General features: G+C 33.6%; 1 long non-coding RNA gene across 1 annotated transcript; it reads right to left on the minus strand.

Moving 5' to 3' along the window:
* Nucleotides 1–5,035: 5,035 nt before the first annotated feature.
* LOC136036859 (uncharacterized) lies at nucleotides 5,036–9,691 on the minus strand. Its single transcript, XR_010619794.1, has 2 exons — nucleotides 9,532–9,691; nucleotides 5,036–5,503 (listed from the first exon to the last, which is right to left on the minus strand). It is a non-coding gene; the product is annotated as an uncharacterized LOC136036859 (long non-coding RNA).
* Nucleotides 9,692–14,931: the final 5,240 nt, after the last annotated feature.

Below are 14,931 nucleotides of genomic sequence, written 5' to 3' on the forward strand. Positions count from 1 at the left end.
ACAATAAATTTCGAAGAGGAGAAAGGAGTAACATTAAAACCTAAATGGAGCAGAAATAAAGCCATATAATTAGTCAAAGTAGAACAAACAGAGATTACTACAAAAAAAGTTGTGTTACCACCTCGCTGAACAGTCTAAAAGGCTAATGTCCTTAGTGCTTTACTGAAAATATATTTATTTTAAAATGTATACAGGAAAGAAAAAAAATAGTAGAGTTATAAAATTTTGTGAATTTCGATTTAATTTCTCTATTTTAAGACACTATTTTCGACATTGGTTTTTATTTTTGGTTTGATTTCCTTCAAATGTGCAAAAAAGCAAAAAAAAAATTATGAATAAACTGCAAAAGCGAACGTTGGTAACTTTACAAGCAAACTATTTACTTCCTTTATGGAATATTTTGAATTTGAGAATTCAATTAACAATTAACATATTAATTGTATATTAATTGCATACTAATGCAGTTAACATATTAAAATAATTTTGTTTTGAAGGTAACAAGGGCTTGGCCTTGATGAAACGTAAAAAAAGACAAGTTTTTTCAAACGACAGTAAAGGGCTGCATTAAAACTTAAAAATAAATCACAATTATTCCGTGTTTGAGAGGAGCTACATCCTCTTTAACCCCACCCTTTACGCTATGAGGTTTATAACGATCAAATTAATTGTGAAGATAACAGATACTGATACCGGTAAATAAATACATTTTAAAAGGATTAAAAATCAAACTGAATGCTCGAGTCAAAATTAAAATGAATAAAAATTACTACAAACAAGAGATTGGCTACAGCCCTCCCCCCTAGTCGTATAAATTTTAGAGCCTATTAAGTTTTTATCGTTCTATTGAAGACTATACATTTTTTGAACAGTTTGCTTTTGTTTTTCAAAGCGTTGACAACAAATAAAATAAACCAAAATAATAATCAAGATGACAGGAAAGAACTAATGAAATAAGTGAATGTTCAATATATGGTGATTTTAATTTCTGGAAACTCAGCAATTCAATATTTTATTAGAAACCATCCCACAACTTTTTCCTTCTTCCGAATAATATTTCTAATTTTTAATGAAAAACTCTGTCAAGCCGGAATTAATTTTAAATTGAAGTTAAACCAAGCACTAAGGTGTGCCGCTTCTTGTTTAAACCAGGATCATGCAACGATTTTCAGTCTATTTACTAAGGGGTTGTCAGGAGCCCTTGGTGTTTCCGGACCCTTCTCCCCACCACCCCAACCAGTCGTTTTAGTTAAAATGTAAGCTTGTATCACCTTTTTAGAGACACAAATTAAGCAGGGATTTTCAGTAAGTATGATTCGAGAGTCAAGGTGGTTTTCTTAAACACCGACCTCTCGGCAGAGCGGTAAATTTTTTGTACCTTGTTTGAAGCGTAATAACGCAAAATTTTTGATCTATGTGTCTGGAAAACAAAAATGGGGCAATGACCCTTTCATAGCCCCTGTCCTTTCTTGGGAACTGTTTAGCAGCAAAAAACATATTGGGAATGACATATATAGCAAAAACGCCAGCCCTCCAAAATCCCTCCCCTTCTCCCCAGCAGGTTTTTAGCAGAAAAAGCAGGCATGCTAGATATATTTTGCAGCGAAAGCATCACCACTGGGCCCATCACCACTTCTTAGCCCTACCTACCTTCCACACTAATCAGTCTGAATCCACTTGAAATGTGATTAGAAGGTAATTATGCTACAGTCAAGGGCAAAATATATCTAGCATGCCTGCTTTTTCTGCTAAAAACCTGCTGGGGAGAAGGGGAGGGATTTTGGAGGGCTGGTGTTTTTGCTATATATGTCATTCCCAATATGTTTTTTGCTGCTAAACAGTTCCCAAGAAAGGACAGGGGCTATGAAAGGGTCATTGCCCCATTTTTGTTTTCCAGACACATAGATCAAAAATTTTGCGTTATTACGCTTCAAACAAGCTAAAAAAAAATTACCGCTCTGCCGAGAGGTCGGTGTTTAAGAAAACCACCTTGACTCTCGAATCATACTTACTGAAAATCCTTGCTTAATTCGTGTTTCTAACAAGGTGATACAAGCTTACATTTTAACTAAAACGACTGGTTGGGGTGGTGGGGAGAAGGGTCCGGAAACACCAAGGGCTCCTGACAACCCCTTAGTAAATAGACTGAAAATCGTTGCATGATCCTGGTTTAAACAAGAAGCGGCACACCTTAGTGCTTGGTTTAACTTCAATTTAAAATTAATTCCGGCTTGACAGAGTTTTTCATTAAAAATTAGAAATATTATTCGGAAGAATGAAAAAGTTGTGGGATGGTTTCTAATAAAATATTGAATTGCTGAGTTTCCAGAAATTAAAATCACCATATATTGAACATTCACTTATTTCATTAGTTCTTTCCTGTCATCTTGATTATTATTTTGGTTTATTTTATTTGTTGTCAACGCTTTGAAAAACAAAAGCAAACTGTTCAAAAAATGTATAGTCTTCAATAGAACGATAAAAACTTAATAGGCTCTAAAATTTATACGACTAGGGGGGAGGGCTGTAGCCAATCTCTTGTTTGTAGTAATTTTTATTCATTTTAATTTTGACTCGAGCATTCAGTTTGATTTTTAATCCTTTTAAAATGTATTTATTTACCGGTATCAGTATCTGTTATCTTCACAATTAATTTGATCGTTATAAACCTCATAGCGTAAAGGGTGGGGTTAAAGAGGATGTAGCTCCTCTCAAACACGGAATAATTGTGATTTATTTTTAAGTTTTAATGCAGCCCTTTACTGTCGTTTGAAAAAACTTGTCTTTTTTTACGTTTCATCAAGGCCAAGCCCTTGTTACCTTCAAAACAAAATTATTTTAATATGTTAACTGCATTAGTATGCAATTAATATACAATTAATATGTTAATTGTTAATTGAATTCTCAAATTCAAAATATTCCATAAAGGAAGTAAATAGTTTGCTTGTAAAGTTACCAACGTTCGCTTTTGCAGTTTATTCATAATTTTTTTTTTGCTTTTTTGCACATTTGAAGGAAATCAAACCAAAAATAAAAACCAATGTCGAAAATAGTGTCTTAAAATAGAGAAATTAAATCGAAATTCACAAAATTTTATAACTCTACTATTTTTTTTCTTTCCTGTATACATTTTAAAATAAATATATTTTCAGTAAAGCACTAAGGACATTAGCCTTTTAGACTGTTCAGCGAGGTGGTAACACAACTTTTTTTGTAGTAATCTCTGTTTGTTCTACTTTGACTAATTATATGGCTTTATTTCTGCTCCATTTAGGTTTTAATGTTACTCCTTTCTCCTCTTCGAAATTTATTGTCATAGAGGAGAAAAGTATATACACACTATGTCAGGTAAACTCCAAGCCTAAAAGAAGGATATTCAAAAAAAAAACAGAACATCTCTATTTTAAAGAAATGAAAAAATTAAAATAAATCTTGCTTGACCCTTCTATCTAAAAAGGACATCAAGAGAGATATTCCTAAAAAAAAAATCTTAATTTTTAAAGAAATGGGAAAATAAAATCTGGCTTGGCAGTTTAATTTACATTTTTGTTATATGGGACATCTTTTAAAATAGAACTAGATCAACGTTGCATGGGCAACGTGAGGTGTTGTGGCAACCTTTGTTCGGCTTCGACGAGTAAAGTGTTGCGAGAGCAACCCCTTGGTTTTGTTTCCTCGCTTCGATTAAACACTGAAGTTGTTAATCTGTATGGATCTTAAAATAAATACTAGGTACACCAACTCGCAAAAATTGCAAATCCCTCATTGCTGAAGATGATTGTAGCCTAACAGCCGACTATTACTTACAAATACCCTACATGTCTTACCACTGGAACCAAATTGGTCTTACCATCAAACACACAGGAAACAAATAATAGCGACACCAACTAGCAAAAGTTGCGAGCCCCTCATTGCCGAAGATCATTATGAGCCAATAGCCAACTATTGTTTAAAATTCCCCTGTGCGTCTCACAATTGGTATTGGCGTATTTTTGGTTTCAATGTGTACCTTACTACTGAAGTTGTCAACCCCTTTAAACTTTCAAACTAGTATATCTCATGAAGGAAGTTTTCTACCAAACAGTTGATGAACAATACTTTGATCAGCTCAACAAGAGCTATCGACTGCCGTCGAAAAAAAAATATATCTGTCTTAGTTCAAAAGTTGACTTTCTTGCCGGAGGTCAAGTTTCTAATGTCATCACTTAGAAAGGAGCAAAGGATATACTCTAATTTCTTTAGCAATGAGAGAACTTTTATGGTTTAAGAAGCGCATCTGATACCATTTCTGTATCGGCCTATTTTTGGTTTCAGTGTGTACCTTACTACTGAAGTTGTCAACCCCTTTAAACTTTCAAACTGATATATCTCATGAAGGAATTTTTCTACCAAAAAATGGATGACATATGCTTTGATCAGCTCATCAAGAGCTATTGACTGCTGTCGAAAAAAATCTATCTATCTTAGTTCAAAGGTTGACTTTTTTGCCGTAGGCCAAGTTTCTAACGTCATCACTTAGAAAAGAGCAAAGGATAAACTCTAATTTCTTTAGCAATGAGAAATCTTGTAAAGTTCAACTTGTAAAGATCTGATACCATCTCTCCCGCAATCCTAAGTGCAAAAAAAAAAACGAATGATAAACTCAGCTGGAATCACGAACAGAAATGGGTAGAAACAATAGATTTTTGGCCCCAGGCAAGAGTTCTACGAAGCTGTCCAAAATGCAAAGTCCTATTCATCAATCCAGCATAAGGTCCACACTTTCTGTAAAAACTCCAGAGTTTACACCCTTACCACTTTCAAGGAATAAGCTGGAATCAGGATGCTAGGGGAAAAAAACACAAAACCAAAGTGTTGCTCTCGCAGCACATTTAATATTGCTTAAACAAACTAGACAAGAGACTAAACATACCCACAGTAAAAAGAAATTCCATTTGAAATTCCTGATAGCTAAGTGCTCATTTAATCTGTATAAAACTCTGAATGTTAACCTACAGAAATCTCTATCTAAATATAAAAATTAAATTCAAACGATAAATAAAAGTACAACCAATTTATTTTTGCAGGAAAAAAAATGCTGATTCAAAAAAGACTGCTGAGTTTCTGTTTGTGATTTTCTTCTCCTTTTCGTGAAGCAAGCATCTTCTTTTCATATGTACTGGTTGGAGCAAGTCTCTGCTTCTGCACAAGTCATGGAAAGCCGCCAGGAAGTAAGGAATAATGGAAAGGAGGAAAAATGGAAAGAAGGAAATTAAGGGAAAAATCGGAAAAAGAAAAAATTTCAAACAAGCAAGGTATCTTGGAGTCCACATTAGCAAATTATTTAGTATTATCATTGAAAAATTGAAAAGAAAGTGCCCCTTCCCCGTGGTGTTGAAAAATATGATAAAATTAAACTAAATTTCTATTAAGCTGCCTTTAGATTATGCCCGGTAATTGTGTTTAAACACTTATCTATAAACTCAACTTACTTACATAATCCAAAATAAGGCGGCGTTGACTGACCCTGGAAATAAGAGTCACATTTAAAAAGGTAAATTTAAATTTTAATTTCATTCAACTTATTTCCGTAGGCCTATTTATTTTCTCAGTGCGCTTCTCAATGTATTTCATGTATTATATTCTAATGAAACTACAAAGCAAAGTAGCAAGTTATATTATATAGAACTAAGTTGAATACGCTAAGGAGACCATATGCAGATTTATTTTTAAAAACTTATCTACGGCCAAATAAATTCTAAGCTAGGGGTCGGCAGCCTAACACCCTTGGGCCACAGAGTGACCCATTTACTGATTTCAGGTGACTCGCCTTAATTCCTAAAAAAATGGAATGAATAAAAATAACTAACAAGAGATGAGAGACAAGAGAAAACTAAAAAGGGATATTTTGAAGCTTACAATGTTTAGTCCAAATGGCTTAGAAAACAAATCAGGGGGGGGGGGGGGGCTTTGGATTTTCTATTTTTATTTGAAGGGTTTATTTTGTGGAAAAGGTTTTTTTTTTAATTCTTAACATTAATTGTCCTACATATGGAGATGTTTCAAAAATTATTAAAACACTTAATATACAAACACCCATATAAGTGATAAACTTAAATTAAAAAATAAACAAGTTCTAAATGAAATTAGGAAGCAACATTAAAACTTAAAATAAACAAAATCATTCTGCATACGCCGAAGGCCGTATTCTCACTAAACCTTCGAATAATACAGCGTCGATTCTGCACTTTATGGTAAACAAAAGCTGAGCAACCTTGTACATTATAACGGTGCCCCACCCTATTCATGTCAGTAGGGGGGGGGGGGGATAAAAACATATAACGATATTTTAGGACTGTTTTCTGCGGTATCCATTCAACATATTATCTCAATTTTTTCTGAGTGTCACAAAGAATATTATGAAACTTAATAGAAAGACTTTTTGATTTTATGAACGGCTTTACAGCGGTCATGACAATTTTCATACCCCACGAAAAAATATCAATACGAACAAGATTTTGGTTATGGCCAGGACTAGCGTAATGACAAGATGAACAATATTTTTTTGAAGACAGGATTAGTTCTTTGATTTTACATTAAATAAAAAAAAAACAAGTTTTTTAACTGAAAGTTGAGAGCGACATTAAAACTTAAAACGAACAGAAATTAATCCGTACATAAAAGGAACTGTTCCCTCCTCAACACCCCGCTCTTTACGTTAAAGTTTGAATCTTTTTCTCAACTCTACTTTTTGAAACAGTAAAATAAAACAGTAAAATATCACATGGTAACCAAAATCTAAAAAAAAATGTTTCTAAAAATTTTGTCTAACAAGAAAAAATTGCCATTTCAGTGAATATACAGTTTCCGAGATAATTTAGCAACTCTAAAAATGAATACATCACTTGATATTTTCCTTAACCGATTGTGAGGAGCGACGCGGCTCACTAGTAGTCGAAACTTTAAAATTTGAAATTTTGATATCAATAGACATACCAAAAGAATCAGCTTATTATGCTGATTCCAAATGCTTAAGATTCATTAAACTCAGTGTTACTTATCAAATGCTATGAGCCTTAGGAAATTTTCTTGATTTTCGAAAGTGGGGGGATACCCCCTAAAAGTCAAAGTCAAAAGTTAGGTATGTTAAACAAATAATATAGGAACGTATAGGAAAAACCTAATTTAGGCTTTTTTGGTGTTGGAAAGAAAAATAGCCCTGGTAATAGACTGCTGCAATTTTAGAGCCACGCTATTCGCTTTTATTGTTCTTAAGATTACTGTCCTACTTTAACATTTTCTTCTTTAAATTAAACTGAGTGCTGTGATTGTCCCATCGGAACTGTATCCTTCTATCTATATTGAAATTAACAGAATCAAACATTCAATATAATTTTTTTTTTAGAATTAATAGAAGTAAGTCGACACGTTAAAGAACCCATTAACCGAGGGAGGAAAAATCAACAGATATTTTTAGGAAATTACCTAGTTAGATTTTGTATTTATAAAATCTCTTATTTTAAATCTAATATACTTAATCTAGCATATTCAAATCTAACATATTTGATATTCCAGTGTGCAAGAAATGGTTAGATAAATAAAGTTATTTATTTAAAGTAAGGAATAAATGAAAGGATCAGGAATGAGGTAATTAGGAATTAGAAATGGATTAAAAATAAAAAGGATTAGGCTAAAGTTAGGAATAAATGAAGATAAAGAAATGATCTTAGGTAGCAAGAAAACTGTCAAAGTGCATGGCTTCATTTACCAAGGAAGCATTGTTAGTAGGAAAGGTGGATCTAGTGACAATGAAAAGTAGAATACTCCAGGCGCAGGGGGGGGGGGTTAATGGTTGTAAAAAGTTTGGGAGATAATGTATATAACAAATAGAACCAACATTAGGATGCTAGAAGACAGGGTGAAGACGGAGATCAAGTATCGCTCTGGAACATGAGCTCTTCAAGAGGTCGAAGAAGATATGGTACCGTATGTGTTTTTCATAAGAATTGACAAGCGATAATTTCAAATACATGTTTGTCTAACGTATACAAAAAAAATTAGCTGAATGAAAAATGTGACTGAATCCCCTTGTTTAGTCTATCCTGAACAAAACTTTAAAATTTTCTTGTCAAGCTTTATAAATGAGATAATTAGTTTAAAAATATTGCATCATTTGGAAATGCAGCTACGGCCAAATGAAAAACAAGACATGCTTGGATGAGGCTAGGGAAAGCCATAAGAAAAGATGTAGAGGAATTTACTTAAGAGAAAAAGTTGGATAAGCGTTTAATGAGAGTAAATTCTCTGAAAAGAGTGGGGGGAGGATGAGTGCTGGCTTTTTGCAGCGATGAAAAGTCTGGAATAGTAGTAGTAGCAGATATCGAGTTTGGAAAAGTGCTAAGAAATGCCTATCTCAATATATTTTAAAATTTTTGTCCATCTATCTAGTTGCCACAATTTTACAACGTTGAAAAACCATCCAGAAGCTTGTGAAAACAAATTTTGTAATATAGGTTATTCATAACAACACTAAAAGTGATACAATAATGAACACTTTTTCGACATAAATTACTGGATATAAATTACTGGAGTTCGACATACGTTACTGGAGATAAATCCGGATATTATATTCTATTACACACAACTTTCCAAACCCCAACCAGGCGTTTTTCCTCTATAGAATTTTTTTTTCCTTTGTTTTTTGGTTTTTATGTTCACCAACAGCAATTATTGGATCTATAACTGACTTACTCGTCGCGTATTGCTGCGACCTCAAAAGAAAGGATATTCAAGCAAAATATCCCCGGGGAAGATTCCACCAGCAAAAACAACAATAGGCTAAATTCGAATTAAAATAGTCCCTTTTGAAATTGATTTATCTTTAAGCTATTCCATCCTGCGATAAGTGCATTTCCAGGCTATGCTATATACAAGATATGCCCCAAAAAACTTTATTGAAATGAAAAATTAAGTCTTTTGTCTTGTTTATGAAGATTTGTACACACAAAAAAAGTTAAAAATTAAACATAGTTTAGACAAATATCTAAGTGTCCAATTCGATTGAAGGGCACTTGACAAAGAGAATGGAAACCTGATAAGAGGTTCGTCAGCAAAAAAAAAGGCAAAAAAAACACCATTCCCAGCAAAATTATAAAGTCAAGCCACAAAGAACTAAGGAAGATATTGTTAATACTTTTCTTCCTTTTTGGCTTATCATTTGGTCAATGATAAAAATAACTACTTTTGTCAAGAGAGCATGACAGGTATAATTACAAGGCCTACGTAAAAGAAAAACTAATTTAGTGTATTCTTCATAGACGTATAGTCCTAATAATAATAAAAAGAAATTAAACAAAATAACCCTCCTGAAGTTAAATCTTTAGTCAAAATCCACATTTGATAAATTAAAGCTGTCCGTTTTAAATATTTCTAATTCTGCTGGAAGATGCTGCACTCCTAGAGGCACTGCTTCCCATTAAATGCACATCGTAAAAAATTCCTATTAACAGTTTCCGACATTCTTTGGCACTATGCATAACGAAAACAAAGGTTTACCAAGAACTAATAAAGACTTATTGACGCTCCTCCCTTCCTCGAAGCGAGCACCACAGTGTCCAGTTGCTGCCTCACTGTGTCCAGAGCTAGCAAGGAGTTTGCCAAGGGGTAATAGGGACTTATTGATGCTCCTCCCTACCTCGAAGCGAGCGCCACAGTATCCAGTTGCTGCCTCACTGTGTCCAGAGCTAGCAAGGAGTTTGCCAAGGGGTAATAGGGACTTATTGATGCTCCTCCCTACCTCGAAGCGAGCGCCACAGTATCCAGTTGCTGCCTCACTGTGTCCAGAGCCAGCAAGATCAATGAGATCCAATTTGGAAAGAGATTCCGTTTCCGTCTTTGGATCCCATCGCTTTAGCAATAACTTAAAAAGAAGAAAACGGTCCGTGAACTAATTCCATTTTAGAGATGTGTATGTTGAGATTTACATGAACATTAATTTTCAACAATAAAGTTTCTAAAGTCTAAGAGTAAAACCGAAGATTTTGATTCCGCTCTGGCCCTTAACGGGTTAAAAACCCAAATCATTTAGTTCTAACATTCTGTCACCCTTTGTCTTTCATTACCAGTAGTTGGGTCCCATTTTCTGTCTCTTCTCTCTTCTTCAATTCTTCAAGCTTGAATTTGATTCTTGAGAAATTCGGAAGATTAGTTTTTTACCATCTTGACGGAAGTTCTTGCCAAATTATTTACTTTGTTTCATTATTAATATACTCAAAACTATCCTCATTGTTTTGTCAGTTTTTTGGGTTCGTTATAGTCGTCTGCATACAAAATGATCAGCAAATAGAGTATACGACCAGTGAATTTTGATGTATATGGGGAGGAGCGTATCCTTGTGACATCAAAAAAGTACATTATTATGGCCAAATGCCCAAATTGAATACATCACTTGATGCTGTTTTTTATGCTCTTTGTTTTCAGTAACCGTTTTTGAGGAAATTACAGTTTGAACCCTTAAAGGGCCTAAGAGAGTTCAAAATAGCGCATGGTAACCAAAACTCTAAGAAATGTTTCTAAAAAAAACTGTCTAGGGAGAAAAAATTACCATTTCAGTAGATTTACAGTTTCCGAGATAATTTAGCAAGGCTGATAATGAATACATCACTGGATATCTTCCTTAAATGTATGCGAGGAGCGAGGCGGCTCACTAGTAGCCAAAACTTTAAATGAAAAAATAAATATGAAGATTTTTTTTCAACTGAAATTACGGAGCGGCATTAAAATTTAAAACAAACAGAAATTATTATGCATATGTGGGTTCACCTCTTTCTAATACTTCGCTCTTTACCATAAAGTAATCTTATTAATTTCAACTGTTTATTCCATGGCCTTTGTCATACAGGGGTCATTCCTATGGAATCGGGACAAAATTTAAGCTTTAATGTAAAGAGCGAGGTATTGGCGAGGGGACGAACCCCCTCATGTACGTAATAAAAACATACGAATATAGAAGTTCGCTACGTAAGTGAATTCATAAGTTACGTAAATTTTCACTTATAAAAACGTTCGTAAAAAAAAATTAAAAGTTCTAGTTGCCTTTTTAAGTAACTCGAAAATTGGAGGGTAGCTAGGCCTACTCTCCTGCTCCTTTTTTTCTCAAAATCGTTCAATCAAAACTATGAGAAGGCCCTTTAGCCAAAAAATAAATTAATGCTCAAATTTCGTTTTAATTATTTATGTGCGGAGAGCCAAAATCAAAACATGCATTGATTCAAAAACGTTCAGAAATTACTGTTTTAAAAAGTAGAGTTTAGAGAAAGAGTCAAACTATAGCGTAAAGAGCGAGGCGTTGAGGAGGGGACAGCCCCTTTCATATACGGAGTAATTTCTGTTCGTTTTAATGTTGCTCCTTACCTTCAGTTCGAAAACTTGTTTTTTTTTATTTAATCAATAACAAAAACTTACCTGACGGGATGCTTGCTTCACGAAAGTTCAAATGAAACTGGCTGAATCAGAAAATTGTGCAGGACAAAGAGAAAACTTTTCAATTCAAAGGGACTTAGTATTTGGTTCAGCTCAAATTTATTACGAGATCAAAGTGGGCAGTGAACTCTAATGAATAAAGTTTTTTTTGTCTATATTTTCATTATACAATCACACACTTGTTATAAAGTAAAAACAATTTTAAAACTCAAGGTAGACAGAAACTTTCATTTACCTTGAAACCAAAAGAAAGAAGAGTACTATAGTCAATTTGACAATTGGACGCTTTAGATGTATTAAATAAAGAAAACTAGTTTTTTCTACTGAAAGTAAGGAGCGACATTAAAACTTAAAAACAAACAGTAATTATTCCATGTATGTAGGGGTTGTTCCCTCTTGAACGCCCCACTCTTTACGCTATTTTTTTTTTTAAGTTTAAGCTGTGAGAAACGTAAAGAGTGGGGCATTGAAGAGGGAACAGCCCCTTTCATATAAGGAATAATTACTTTTCGTTTTAAGTTTTAATGTCGCTCCTTACTTTCAGTTGAAAAAAACTAGTTTTTTTTTCATTCCATTTCTGAACTTTTTTGAATTGTTTGTAATTGTCTTTGAAAAAAGTGCCTCGTTAATCGTGGTTACGGTTCTGTTTGTAGGGGTATCTACAATCTTGTCGGAGATACAAGATTGTGAGAAAAAAAATGAGGAATTGATCACTAAATCTATAACCCAGCGATTTGCGTAATTTTGTCAATATCCCCTGGGGGGGGGGTCAAAGCTGGAGCCAATTTTCCCAAATTAAGTAAAAATGAAAAACGAGCCATATAGTAAAAAAAAGGTAATGAAATACTAAAGAAAACTGACCTGTTTCAACGGATGCTTGAATTATGCAGACTTGTCTTAGTTTTGACAACATTTTTAGAGAAACTACATTTCACTTGGGGGACAAACTGGAATCTGGGGAAAAACTGTGGTCTCAGAGAGGCAGTTCTCCCCTCTACCTTATGGGAAATTATGCTCCTGACTCCAAACCCTTGCCACTTGGTGGCTGAAGAAATATAGGCATGCGGTTCTCGAAGGTTTTGGTTAAAAGAAGGATTGCTTATTGTTATATCTACTTATTCAAATTATTTACTTGACAATTCGACTGTAATATTCCTTCCATATGTAAGATTATACATCCAAAGAGGAAGAAAGACAAATGAAGACAGTTGTGTAGGAGAATTCAGGTAATTCTTCCCAACATTTTTGAAATGAAAAAAACTTAGTTTATAATACCATTTATCGTATCTACACAAGAAATGATTTTTTGAACTTTCGATTCATTTTTAATTAATGAGTGGCTTTTCTATTTAGGGACAGATCAAATAACTCCCTAAGCCTAAAGACACATTTCTGTTGAGCTAGCAACATTTTTCATAATTTTTTGTATCAAAGCTACTCGCCAGGACCTACTAAGTGCGACTAAATTTAATATTTTTCAACAAAGAATTAAAGGTCAATTTTTTCTTTAAAAACAATTTTTTTTTACAAAAAGAAAAAAAAATTTTCCCCCTAGATTTCCGGTGATTAAAAAAAAATGAGTTTTGAACTGAAACTAAGGAAAAACATCAAAACTTAAAACGACCAGAAATTATCTCGCAAAATAAAAAAGGTAATGGAGGTCTTTTTTCTACATTACATTTTAATCAAAAACAAGAAAATATTGATTTGAAAAACAATTGTTTTCCGAGGGAAGTAAAGAGCGAAGTTGAAACTTAAAACGAACAAAAATTATTAATTCAGAGCCTATCAAACATATATCAATAAAACTAGTGTAAATAAATCAACTGGTGATATTTCCCTATGTTTGTTGTTTTGATCTTGGCTCTCCGCACATAAATAATTAAAACGAAAATTGCATATTAATTAATTCCAATTAATCGGAAGATTTTGAGAAAAAAGGAGCGAGGGAGGAGGCCTAGTTGCCCTCTAATTTTTTGATTACTTAAAAAAGCAACTAGAACTTTTAATTTTTTACAAACGTTTTCATTGGTAAAAAAATATACGTAACTTACGAATTAACTTATGTAACGAACTTCTATAGTCGTATGTTTTTATTGCGTTCTCCCCCCTAAACCAAAAAAATCCCCCTGAAAACGTCTGTACACTTGCCAGTAACCGTTACTATATGTAAACACAGGTCAAAGTTTGTAACTTGCAGCCCTTCCCACGGGGACTTCGGGGGAGTAAGTCGTCCTTAAATAAATATTTATTAGGTGTTTCGACTATGATGAATAAGATTGCTATCTCAGAATTTTGATCCGGTGACCTTTGGGAAAAAATGAGCGTGTGAGGGGGCCTAGGTGCCCTCCATTTTTTGGTCACTTAAAAAGGGCACTAGAACTTTTAATTTCCGTTATAATAAGCCCTCTAGTGACATTCTAGGACCACTCAGTTGACACAATCACCCCTGGAAAAAAAAAACAACAAAAAAACAAATACGCTTCAGTGATGTCTTCTGGCAAAAAAAATGCGAAATTCCACATTTTTATAGATAGGAGCTTGAAACTTCTACAACATGGTTCTCTGATACGCTGAATCTGATGGTGTGATTTTCGTTAAGATTATATGACTTTTAGGGGGTTTCCCCCCCCTATTTTTTTAAATGAGGCAAATTTTCCCAGGCTCGTAACTTTTGTTGGTTATAATTGATCTTGATGAAACTTATATATTTGGAATCAGCATTAAAATGCGATTCTTTTGATATAACTATTGGTATCAAAATTTAATTTTTTAGAGTTTTGGTTACTATTTAGCCGGGTCGCTCCTTATTACAGTTCGTTACCACGAACTGTTTGAAAAGTAAACAGCATGCAGTTTACCAAAGCTGTATGCATAAGCAGCAACTCCCATTTATAGGAGTACAGGACGGGTATCCCACCTTGGACAAGATTACTAATATCCATGTCTTTCCTTCAGAATAATCCATCTGGCTTTAAAAGGCACCAGCAAATATGACAAAAATACTAGATTTAAGCTGGTTGAATGGCTTACATATTGAATAAATAAAAAGCTTAGACAATAAAGCCGATTACTTATAGAGTCGATTACGATTACGATGTCATAAGAAAAGCCTATTTTCAATTTAAAGTCGGAATTGATTGTCTCTAAAACTTTAATAAATGTAAACTTGCCTCGTTGGCCGCCCAGACACAAAATTATAGTGTGTAGCATTAATTTAATCGAATGTTTCTATTTCTTTCATGACGTCATAAAAAGGTCATGATCCCAAGATAATAGGATAAGTTTAAGTTTACTCCTTTCTGAACTGATTTGGAAAAGATTATATATTCAAAACTCTAAATAAAGATTTGACAATTAAATATGATACCACTTGTAGCAAAAAAGTATGATACATTTTGTGACACATTATGGAATCTGAGATGATACAAAAAGCACATTTTTGGGAAAAGATATGACACATTTCTTTGAAAA

This window comes from Artemia franciscana, chromosome 16, assembly GCF_032884065.1.
Source record: "Artemia franciscana chromosome 16, ASM3288406v1, whole genome shotgun sequence".
Classification (NCBI taxonomy): domain Eukaryota; kingdom Metazoa; phylum Arthropoda; class Branchiopoda; order Anostraca; family Artemiidae; genus Artemia; species Artemia franciscana.